This window comes from Colossoma macropomum, unplaced genomic scaffold, assembly GCF_904425465.1.
Source record: "Colossoma macropomum unplaced genomic scaffold, Colossoma_macropomum, whole genome shotgun sequence".
Taxonomy (NCBI): Eukaryota; Metazoa; Chordata; class Actinopteri; order Characiformes; family Serrasalmidae; genus Colossoma; species Colossoma macropomum.
In genome coordinates this window covers 6,146,937-6,159,325 of record NW_023494798.1, presented here as the reverse complement: position 1 = coordinate 6,159,325, position 12,389 = coordinate 6,146,937, and the positions used below count along the sequence as shown (strand labels likewise).

General features: G+C 36.9%; 2 pseudogenes; both read right to left on the bottom strand.

Annotated features, from left to right (window-relative positions):
• Positions 1-752: 752 nt before the first annotated feature.
• Positions 753-6,067, bottom strand: LOC118818499 (annotated as a pseudogene).
• A 1,968-nt stretch (positions 6,068-8,035) lies between these two features.
• Positions 8,036-12,182, bottom strand: LOC118818498 (annotated as a pseudogene).
• Between the last annotated feature and the right edge of the window lie 207 nt (positions 12,183-12,389).

Sequence of the window (12,389 nt, the reverse complement as noted above, 5' to 3'; positions counted from 1 at the left end):
GTCCCCAATCTGGTTGAGCTTGGATTCCGCCCCTCCTCGCAACAATCCCTCCAGTGTCTTGACTAGATCGGTGTCCAGTGTTCGCCATGCTTCTCTCTCGCTTGACTTTGGCCATTTGAGCTTGCCTTTTCTCATTGGTTTCTTGATCTCTGCTTTTGGCTCTGTCCTGTGCGAGTTGGTGGCAACTGGGTCTTGGTACTCACATAAGGGCTCTAACTCCAACAGTGGGCCTTCTTCCTCTGTGACATCTTTGCCCTCTGCAACATTGGGTCCGTCGGCTCTGTGGTTTTCGACCTGGCTTTCGGTCCCTCTTGTCTCACCTGCTGAGGCAGTGCAAGGTTGCTGTTGGCCCTTCTGACCACACTTTCGCTTCCCCTGGTGAATTCGCAACCCATGAAATGTGGTAACTTTTTCCCATCCGCATCCGCACTTCCGGAGGATCTTCTCTTCCTTTCCTGGAGTTCTAGTGCTTATCTCGTTGTCCATTTCCATTGCTGTCATTACCATGTGGTCCATCCTGTTAGGCCCATCTTTCATCCTGCCTCTCGGAGGGCCTACGGGTTGTTTCCTTTTAGGGTTCTTTGTAGTTAATGTTTGGGTGTGCCTCTTCTGAGGTACTACTGGGTTGGGTAACTAGCCGCCCACTCCCTATGAGGTCTTTCCCTGCTGTCATCCAGTCTTTCCTGGCTGTCCTCCAGTCTTCCCTGGACTCCAACTGCCCTATTCGCAGTAGTCACTGGGTTACCAGAACTTTAGTAAATGTACAGGAAGATGGAACACCTGCTAGGCATTGCTGCCAGTCGCACCTCCTCCGGTGCCCACGGGTCAGCTGCAGGGTCATCAGCCAGGAGCATAACTAAAGTAAGGCTCATTTTTGCACAGGCAGTGTGACATAGACAAAATAACAACGATACGACATTTATCAACAACTGCAATAAATTAGCATTTCATTTTCAATATACACCATGTGTGTTCAGTTGTTTAAACAAATAAATACTGACATCATTATTAAGAGTAAGTGAACCTTATTAGTCCCACAACGGGGAAAATTTCACCTCCACGTTTGACCAATGAAACACCACATACACACTAGTGAGCACACACACTAGGGGGCATTGAGCAGCCCTATCCACAGCGCCCAGGGAGCAGTTGGGGGTTAGGAGCCTTGCTCAAGGGCACTTCAGTCATGTACTGTCAGCTTGGGGGATTGAACCAGCAACCTTCCGGTCACAAGGCTGGTTCCCTAACCTCCAACCCAGGATTGCCCCGATTGAACATTATTGAACACTTTTTTGGCTGCTTCAGGTTTGCTTTGCTTTCACCACCATTTCAACACTTTTTGTACAGATCAGCTATACAAGTACTCTGTACATGTCAGTTTTTTTGCCAGTCTGGATGTGTTTCCGCCATTGTGTGGAATGATTTCTTACATATGTACCTTGTCTTGCGAAGTATGCAGTACAGCATCTTCTGACAACTTGTATTGTCTAAACCCTAGCAAATAAACTTGAACAGGCTGAAACATGCAGATATCTGCAGATGTAAGTGGAAAGGTTTTATGAAGTGTTCATGAAAAAAAGGGTCCTTTTCAATTTTTTGCTTTAATATAGTAACAATATACATCCTTTAACAACAAACATAAACTTTATGTAAAAATTAATTAATGGTATTTTAATAATGCTATTGTAATATAATAGTGTGATTTTTTTAATGTAGTAAAAGTAGTTGTGATTTAGGTAACAGTAGCTCATTGTTAATTTAAATAATTATTGCTACTATAATTAACTATTTGCTAAATTTTAGCTAAATGCTAATTGATTATAGTAAATAAGTGGAAAAAATAAACATACATTTTTTTGCACGACAAATTTTAATATTTTTTTTATTTTGAATCTTGAAATTCCATTGCAGCTCATGTTCAGAGAATTCTTAGGTAGATTTGATCTTTTTAAGTCAGTGCCAGTTTCAGTGCATGCTCTCAGCAGAAGGAAACATACCAAATACTAAGAAATTCTGAAATTCTGTAAATATTCAAAAATATTTTACTTTTTTTCTCAAACGTTCATGCTGATTAATTAATTTTATTTTAATTAATTTTTATTAAATTAGAAAACAGTCCAAAATAGATGCATGTTCACTTTTGGTTTTAAACCAAAATGCAAAATAAAAAAAAAAAAAATAATTAAATTAAAAAATATCAGAGCACTCTGATGTGAAATCTCGCTGGTTCAGTATTGTTTACAGTGGTGGTGATACAAACAAGACTTCGAAAATTTGATGCCAATAAAAGTTACCACATAGAAAGCTATTGCATGAAGCCGTTTCCAATATATTGCCTGATGCCTGATACATTATTGTACTATAGTTTTGAAATAAGGTTTTGGATATATATACTGGACATTTTACATAGCAAATTGAATGGCTATATTTGTGTTTTAGACATTGTGACCCCTAGCTCATAGGAGCATCATTATAAAAAATATATATCATTAAGTTTAATGATCATAAAATATATCATTAAATGTACACTAAATGATTTTGTTTACCTCTCAAGCATTGAACCATTATTACCATTAGAAGGCTTGTATGCTTTATAAAAATAGGTTAATAGTGAAAGTGCAGTTCACTTAACTGGCACTTTACCCATAATTTCCTTTTTAGTGTTCTTTTCTGGTTTTAATGTAATTATGTAACACTTTGGAAGAAAGATACAGAATAACAAACCAAAACTTGAGGCCAAAATAGCAAATATCTCTACAGCTACAGTGAATTTTCCAGGAGAGCTGACATAAGCTGGGATAAAGGTGATCCAAACAGCACAGAATATGAGCATGCTGAATGTGATGAACTTGGCTTCATTAAAGTTATCAGGCAGCTTCCGAGCCAAAAAAGCTAAAACAAAGCAAAGTAGGGCCAATAATCCTATATAACCCAGCACAGCCCAGAAACCTACTGCAGAACCTAAATGACATTCTAGAATGATCTTTTCCTTGTAGTGCTTTAGATTTTTGAAGGGGAAAGGAGGAGATGTTGTTAACCAAAGCACACAAATAAGGACCTGTATGAGAGTGAAAGCAAGAACACTGAGTCTCTGCTGTAGAGGCCCAAACCATTTCATGACATTACTGCCTGGAAGTGTAGCTTTGAAGGCCATTAACACCACTATTGTTTTCCCCAGAACACAGGAGATGCAGAGGACGAAGGTGATCCCAAACGCTGTGTGACGCAGCACACAGGACCACTCAGAGGGCCGACCAATGAAAGTAAGTGAACAGAGGAAACACAGAGCCAGTGAGAAGAGCAGCAGGAAGCTCAGCTCTGAATTGTTGGCTTTAACTATTGGGGTATTTTTATGTCTGAAGAATATGATTGCTATTATTATTGTCATAATGGCACCAATAATTGAAACAGCTGTTAGTAAAATTCCCATCGTTTCCTCATAGGACAAGAATTCAATTTCCTTCTTTACACATTCATTCCTTTGTGGATTTGACCAGTAGTCTTGGTAGCATTGTTCACATTTAATTGAGTCTGTCAGAGAGAGATAGATAACAATAAATAAGAAAGAAGTTAGATACACAGGGAAAATAATTGAAGGAATACACTACATGTAGTATCACCATTCTCTTCTATCTCCTAAAACATGGAGAATCGCATTGATACTTTAAACAAGTTTAGACTTCTGTTCTAGAATATTTTGTAATTACAGCAGTAATATCAACATTTTTTTTTCCAACTTCTGTCAATGTTTGTACCTGTCATATTACTGATCTCTCCTTCAGCACATGGTATACAGTCAAAGCAGCAGATAGGCTTTCCTTTCTGCACAGCCTTCCTGGTGCCTGGAGGGCAGCTCTCACTGCACACAGACACCGGCACCTGTGATCAGAAAAATGTTTAATAACCTAAAAAAACTATTTCATGGAGATTTTACAGACTTTTTATGAAAAATGTGTGCTTAATTGAGACCACACAAATTCTCTTTACCTGATTTGTATTTTGTGCCCACACAATGGAGGCCATTTCTACTGATAATTGATTGTGAGCAAGAAAGGAAGAGTCATAAAGTCCAACAGTGACAAACTCATGGTGATCTTCAATAGTTTGCCAATTTATTATTTCATATTTAGCCACAGGGTCACCATTTTCATCAAAATAAACCTCTTCACCATCTTTGGTTTTTAAGCGCACCTTTTTGAGATGTTCTAGAAACTGACAAAATAGAAGTTTAAAATACAAAATTTTATAAAGATTTACATTTCCATAAAAGTACATAATTTTGCTTGATTTTTTCTGAATTAGTTCTACTTGCATGTACCAAAGATCTGTGCTTAAACAGAATTTTAACTTACTGTGAGAGGATCAGGCTGCTTCTTTGTAGGACATGTTTTCGTGCAACCGAGAAGGTTGTGTAGAGTATGGGCAACAGCGTATACTCCTTTATATACATTACAGAAAATGGGCATCAAGGACAAGTCTGTGAATTCGTTGTCCATTTCAGACAGTTTCTCTTGGCCTGTGCATATGGTTTTATCTGCTGAGTCATTCTGCACTGAATATTTGCACTTAAACAAAGCCTCCCAGAATTCAGTAAAAATGCCACTGCCTGCAGATTTCAGTGAAATTATATCTTTAATGAATTCCTTCAGACCCGTCACTGTTGTATTGGGGACAGCTAGTCCTATGGCTCCTTGCAGTATTTTGTGCTTATCCAGTCTGGCTACAGTTGAATCAGAGATCCAAGATTCAGTTCCCACCCACTGATATCCAGTAATATTGTGCTCATAAAACACATCCAGCAAAATCTCCAAGTCCCAATAAGTGACAAATGCCACAATCACTCGAGAAGTAGAGCTTTTGATCTGCTGAATTATTCTCAGTACTTTTTCTTGGGAGTAAGTTGTAAAAAATGGAAGTGAATATTCTAAACAAATGCCCAGCTGTTCTGCAGCCTTAGTAAATGCAGCCATCCCACTGTTACCATAGTCATCATCTCTTCTGATTGCTCCGACCCAGGTCCAGCCAAACTGCTTGACCATCTCTGCCAGTGCTTTGCTCTGGTAATAATCACTGGGAATAGTGCGCAAAAATGAGGGATATATTCTTTTGTCACTGAGACACTCACAGGTGGAATAAGGACAGATCTAAAAACAGGTATGTCAGGGATAAAATTATGTTGAGTAATAATTTTATTATAATAAAATGTATTTATTTATTATAATTATTATAATATTTTATTATAATAATTATTTTGCTAGGTAGTAACTGCATTTAACATTAAAGTTAATTTCTGGAAGGATTCTGAATATTTTTAGTAGTTGTAATACTTTTGTTATGTGTGTTATGTTATTATGTTTTTATGCTAAATATTATATATAGTATTTTGATAATTAAATGCTTACTAAGGGAATGCTGAAAGGTCCGACAATCTTTGCGATAGCCATTGATACTGTTGACTGTGTCTCACCAATTATGGCTTGCACCTGGGCTGGCTTTGTGCATTGCTCATTCAAGGTTGAGTTTTCATTTCCATTAATAAGTGCCATAGCCATTCTGACCCCCATAGCCGTGGAAGTGCACGAGTCGTAGATCTTGTATCCCAGTGAGACTCCAGGGAGTAAAGAAGAACTGTTGTTGATCTCCTCTATTGCAAAAATCAAGGACTGTGAAAACTGGAAGGCTCTGAAATCAAGACTGGATTAAAAAAAAAAACAAAAAAAACATGCAAAAAAATTTTCACAGACATTTTAAGGATGACAAATAGATACTTTATTTCTACTGTGTAATGTATGTGTTTAAAATAATAAATATTCGTTCATTATATGAAAATGTCATTTTGTCTTGCTACTTACCTCATGCAATTCGGTGGTGATGGCTTGACCGCATAGGACACTTCTGTAATTTCCCAACTCCTACGAAAGGGGAAAATCCCTCCGATTATGATATCACCACCCCTTGAAAGTTGTGGGTACACAGGCTCTCCCTGCAGACTACAGAATTTCCCATTTGTACTGGAAAAGTTGATGATGGCCATCACCACATGCACGAGAGTAAAGATAGACTCCATGTGGATTTCCAATGACTGAGTAGAGATAATGATTGAGTATGTACAAGGTCTGATTTTTCAACTGGTTGAACAGGAAGGATTTGTAATATTTATACAGATGGAAAGCAAATCCCCTACGGTAATGTTACACTGCTGGGCCACAGTTAGAAGAGGTGTGACTTGTGAGCAGCACTGATATGAAAGAAGTAGGCCTAAATATCTCTTTTGCCAGTTTTTTCCTTACTATTTTTCTTAGTGCTTTCCTGTTTCTGTTTGTGCAGTTTTGTTATTAATCTTATTTTTTTGTTTTTTCTTTATGTTCATCTTTTTCATTATTAAAATATTAAAATTCTCTGATCACTTCTATTTAATATTATTTCATACTTTTTTTCTGACATCACTAATTTTAGTCAGTTATCCAAATGTCTAACCAATCCCTCTTACAGGAAAATAAATGAATAGGCAAATAACTAAAATATGTAGCTCTGTTGCTTAAACAAATTACACAGTGTTAGAAGTCTACAGTGGAATTAAAAGCAGTTATGATTATGCAGTTATGAAGCTTGTGCTGGCTTTTTCATTTAGCCACATCAATTCTTTACGCAGTGCACTCTTTAGAGGCCATATTTGGCATTACTTATTCCTGCAATAGCCTGTGTGCTGATTTTGCATATCAGCTCAGATGTTTTAGTACTGTTCATTTATTTGCTATTTCAGGTTTTCCGTAGAAAACAAAATGCGCAAAATATGCATGTTATTGTAAAAAGTAACTTTTATTTGGGCTTAGTCATTTAATACAATTAAAATATATCACCTGATTGTGCTTTATTATAGAGGAGCACTGTGTGCTGTCAAGCACAATGGCATCTCCCTCCAACAAGTCTGATGCATGGCTATGAATTGAAACTCTGCTGTGTTGGATTTTTTAGGCTTCATAGCTCTGAGAGGGGTTATTGACAGTTTGCGGGGAAACACGACTTAAAACCATGGCTTTGTTTTTGTAACAGTTGCTCTTCACAGTAAATGCAGTTATTTGAAACAATTGCCAACACAAACTTAACAAGCTACTTGTTTGAGTCTTAATTTTGCCTTTTCAGTGAAAACTAAACTGAGCCTTATGTTTGCACAGGTAGTGCACCTATAGCAGCATGCGAGAAAAAAATGGTAATGAAACTACATTTATCAACAACTGTAATATGTAATCACCTAATAGTTTATTTTAACATACACCCCCTATATTCAGTTTTCAAGACAAATAAATGTTGAGGCCTTATTGAAAGCTTTGCAGTTGCTTTGGGCTAGCTTAGCTTTCACCAACATCTCAAAACTGTACAGGTCAGCTGTACAGATACTCTCTGGAGATCAGTGTGGAAGAGTATTTGCATCATTAGCTTGTACTGTTCTGTAGCACTGTTTCCATGTTGGCTAGCTTATATTCTTTTACTTGCAAAGTAGACAGCACACCATCCTCTGCTAACTTGTATTGTCTGAATCCTACAAAATACAGCCCAACAATGGAGGATTCACGAGAAAGCTTATGAAGGTGGTTTGACCTGAAGTTGAACCACTAATTATTGTAGAGGAAAGAAACTTGAACTGGCTTTAAAACGCTTCTTTGTGTTCAATGAAGTGACCACGTTCTCTATAAAATGTGTGACATGAAAAGTGTTTATGAAGCATTTATGAAAAATGTTCCTTTTTTATATAATATAATAATTTAATGCATTTGAATGTGGTAAAAATTGTTTGTGCTAATGGTATTAGTAGCTTTTTGTTAATTTAGCTAATTGTAACTGCCAAAATTAGTTAAATACTTAATTATATCAAAAGGTTGATTAGCTCGATAGTTTTGAAATAAATGATCAGGCTTCATGTAAGAGGACAAAATGGACATACATTTATTGCTCATTACAACATTTTTTCTAGGGGTAAAAAAAACTTCAATCAAACATATTTTAAAAGTTTCCTTCCTTCCTTTGCAGTTTTTGTTCATATGATTCTCAGGTAGATTTTCATTAGTGGTCTCAGACTTTTGGACACCACTTTACTGCCAAAAAATAAAAAAATAAATAAAAAATCATACAGAACAATCTGATGTGAAGTATGCCATTCTAGGCAAAACTGCCAATTCAGGATTGTTCACAATGGTGGTGATAGGAACCAGACTTTCAAAGCTTTAAATATCTCTAAAAGCTACATCTCAGAAAGCTATGGCGTGAAATGGTTTGCAATATATTGTCTGATGCCTAAAACATTAATGTACTGTACCTTTGAAATAAATGTTAGGCCCTAAACTTATATATTTTTAATCCATTAATGGTGGAGAGGTACTTGGAGGATGTAAGGTAGAACAGTACCAAAACGATTTATTTATTAAATTTTATTTTTTTTAGATTTAACACTTTTGTCAGATTCAGCCTTGTTAAAATTATCATTAAATATTAAAAATTTAGAAGACACATGTAGGTTTACTGGGTATTTTATATAGCAAATGAAAATGAAATATATTGCAGACATTATGACACCGTTACAAAGACCATCATTACAAGGGGGAAAAAAAATCAGATTATAATATGTTCACATCAAACCACTCATTTATTTTCTTCACATCTTGAAGATTGACTTATGCAGAATGTTCTATAAACCCTAGTATGGTATGTTTTAAAATGTAAATTAATTAAGATTACAGTACTAAGGGTCATGTGCTTTATACAAAACCATATTAACAGTGAACATGCAGTTCACTTAACTGGCACTTTACTCATCATTTGTTTTTTAGTGTTCTTTTCTGGTTTCAGTATGATTATATAACACTTTGGGAGAAAGATACAGAGCAGCAAACCAAAGCTTGAGGCCAAAATGGCAAATATCTCCACAGCTACAGTGAACTTTCCAGGAGAGCTGACATAAGCTGGGATGAAGGTGATCCAAACTGCACAGAATATGAGCATGCTGAATGTGATGAACTTGGCTTCATTAAAGTTATCAGGCAGCTTCCGAGCAAGAAAAGCTAAAACAAAGCACAGTAGAGCCAAGAGTCCTATATAACCCAGTACAGCCCAGAAACCTACTGCTGAACCTAACTGACATTCTAGAATGATCTTTTCCTTGTAGTGCTTTAGATTTTTGAAGGGGAAAGGAGGAGATGTTGTTAACCAAATCACACAAATTAGGACCTGTATGAGAGTGAAGGCTAGAACACTGAGTCTCTGCTGTAGAGGCCCAAACCATTTCATGACATTACTGCCTGGAAGTGTAGCTCTGAAGGCCATTAACACCACTATTGTTTTCCCCAGAACACAGGAGATGCAGAGGACGAAGGTGATCCCAAACGCTGTGTGACGCAGTACACAGGACCACTCAGAGGGCCGACCAATGAAAGTAAGTGAACAGAGGAAACACAGAGCCAGTGAGAAGAGTAATAAGAAACTCAGCTCTGAATTGTTGGCTTTGACTATTGGAGTATTTTTAAATTTAAAAAATATGATGGCTATTATTATTGTCATAAATGTACCAGTAATTGAAACAGCTGTCAGCAGAATTCCCATCGTTTCCTCATACGACAAGAATTCAATTTCCTTCTTTACGCATTCATTCCTGTGTGGATTTGACCAGTAGTCTTGGTAGCATTGTTCACATTTAATCGAGTCTGTCAGAGAGAAAAAAATAACATGAATAACAAAAAAATAAATAAATAATTGAAGGAATGATTTACATATAATGTTGCTATTGTCTTCCTTCTTCTAAAACATTGATAAAAGCTTCTAGACTCCATAGCTTCTAAACAGTTCAGACTTAAATTCTAGAATATTTTATAGTTACAACAGTAATTGTAGCATTGTGTGTTTGAGCTTTTGTGAATATTTGTACCTGTCATATTACTGATCTCTCCTTCAGCACATGGTATACAGTCAAAGCAGCAGATAGGCTTTCCTTTCTGCACAGCCTTCCTGGTGCCTGGAGGGCAGCTCTCACTGCACACAGACACCGGCACCTATGATCAAAATAAATCTTCAATAACCTTAAAAAGCATTTATTTTCTACAGAATATTCAAACTTGAATGAAGTGTGAATGCTTAATTGAAACAGAAGTGCAATTTTATCCTTGTACCTGGCTTGTATTTTGTGCCCACACAATAGAGGCAGTTTTTACTGCTAATCGATTGTGAGCAGGGAAAGAAGAGTCATAATATCCAACAGTGACAAACTCATGGTGATCTTCAATAGTTTGCCAATTTATTATTTCATATTTGGCCACAGGGTCACCATTTTTATCAAAATGAACTTCTTCACCTTCTTTAGTTTTGAAGCGCACTCTTTTCAGATGTTCCAGAACCTGAAATGAAATAGAAGAAATTTACAAAACCTGAAAAAACTGAAAAAGATAACTACTCCATAAAATACAGCATTTTGGCTGATTTTACATTTCTAGTTTTTCTAAATTGCTACAAGCTTGTTCCAACCAGACTTTTAACTTACAGTGAGAGGATCAGGCTGCTTCTTTGTAGGACATGTTTGTGTGCAGCCGAAAATGCTGTGTAGAGTATGGGCTACAGCATATACTCCTTTATATATATTACTGAAAATGGGCATCAGGGTCATGTCTGTGAATTCGTTTTCCATTTCAGACAGTTTCTCCTGTCCTGTACACACTATTGAGTCATTCTGCACTGTATATTTGCAATTAAATAAAGTCTCCCAGAATTCAGTAAAAATGGCACTCCCTGCAGATTTCAGTGGATTTATATCCAGAATGAATTCCTTTAGACCCGTCACTGTTGTTTTGGGTATTGCTAGCCCTATGGCTCCTTGCAGTATTTTGTGCTTATCCAGTCTGGCTACAGTTGAATCAGAGATCCAAGCTTCGGTTCCCACCCACTGATATCCAGTAATGTTGTGCTCATAAAATACATTCAGCAACATCTCCAAGTCCCAATCAGGGACAAATATTACGATCACTCGAGAAGTAGAGCTTTTGATCTGCTGAACTATTCTCAGCACTTTTTCTCGTGAGTAGGTTGTAAAAAATGGAAGGGAATATTCTAAACAAACACCCAACTGTTCTGCAGCTTCAGTAAATGCAGCCATTCCACTGTTACCATAATCATCATCTCTTCTTATTGCGCCCACCCAGGTCCAGCCAAACTGCTTGACCATCTCTGCCATTGCTCTGCTCTGGTAGTAATCACTGGGAATAGTGCGCAAAAATGAGGGGTATTTCCTTTTGTCACTGAGACACTCACAGGTAGAATAAGGACTAATCTAGAAACAGATTCACACAGATATGTCAGTCTATTTATTTATTTATTTATTTATTTATTTTTCATTCAACATATTGTCTATACTTAACATTAAAGGTAAATTGTCATCTTTTTTTTTTTACTAGTTTTTAAAAGTTGTAACATTTTAATATTTATTAATAAAAATTGTATAAACACTTACTAAGGGAATGCTGAAAGGTCCAACACTCTTTGCAATAGCCATTGATACTGATGAGTGTGCCTCGCCAATTATGGCTTGCACCTGTGCTGGCTTTGTGCAGGGCTCATTCAAGTTTGAGTTCTCATTCCCATTAATAAGTGCCATAGCCATTCTGACCCCCATAGCCGTTGAACCGCACGTGTCATAGACCTTGTAACCCAGTGAGACACCAGGGAGTAAAGACGAGCTGTTGTTGATCTCTTCTATTGCAAAGAACAAGGACTGTGAAAACTGGAAAGATCTGAGATCAAGACTGGATTAGGAAAAAAAAAAACAGATAAAGACAGACATTTTAAGGATGACATATACAAGTGTTATATGTTCTTTGTTAAGTAACTATGATAAAACTATGAAAACTTTTTTACTATTGTTTACTGTGTACTATGTAAATTAATACATGTTCATTCAATGCATGAAAATCTGTTTGTCTTGCTACTTACCTCACACACTTTATTGGTGATGGTTTGACCATATAGGACACGTCTGTGTTTTCCCAACCCCTGTGGAAGGGGAAAATCCCTCCAATTATGATATCACCATTCTTAAAGAGTTTTGGGTATTCATGCTCTCCTTGCAGGGTACAAAAAGTCCCATTTGTACTGGAAAAACTGATGATGGCCATCACCACGTGCAAGAGAGTAACAATAGACTCCATCCACCTGTTCAACCATTGAGTACAAGTAATGATTATGTGCAAGGTCTAATATTTCAGCTGGTTGGACAGGAAGGATTCGTAGTATTTATACAGATGGAAATGGAAATCCTCTGTGGTAATGTTACACTCCTGGGCCACAGTGAAAGGAGGTGTGACTTTCCGATGTGAGCAGCACCAGTCTGAGAGAAGTGGGCCTCAATATCTCTC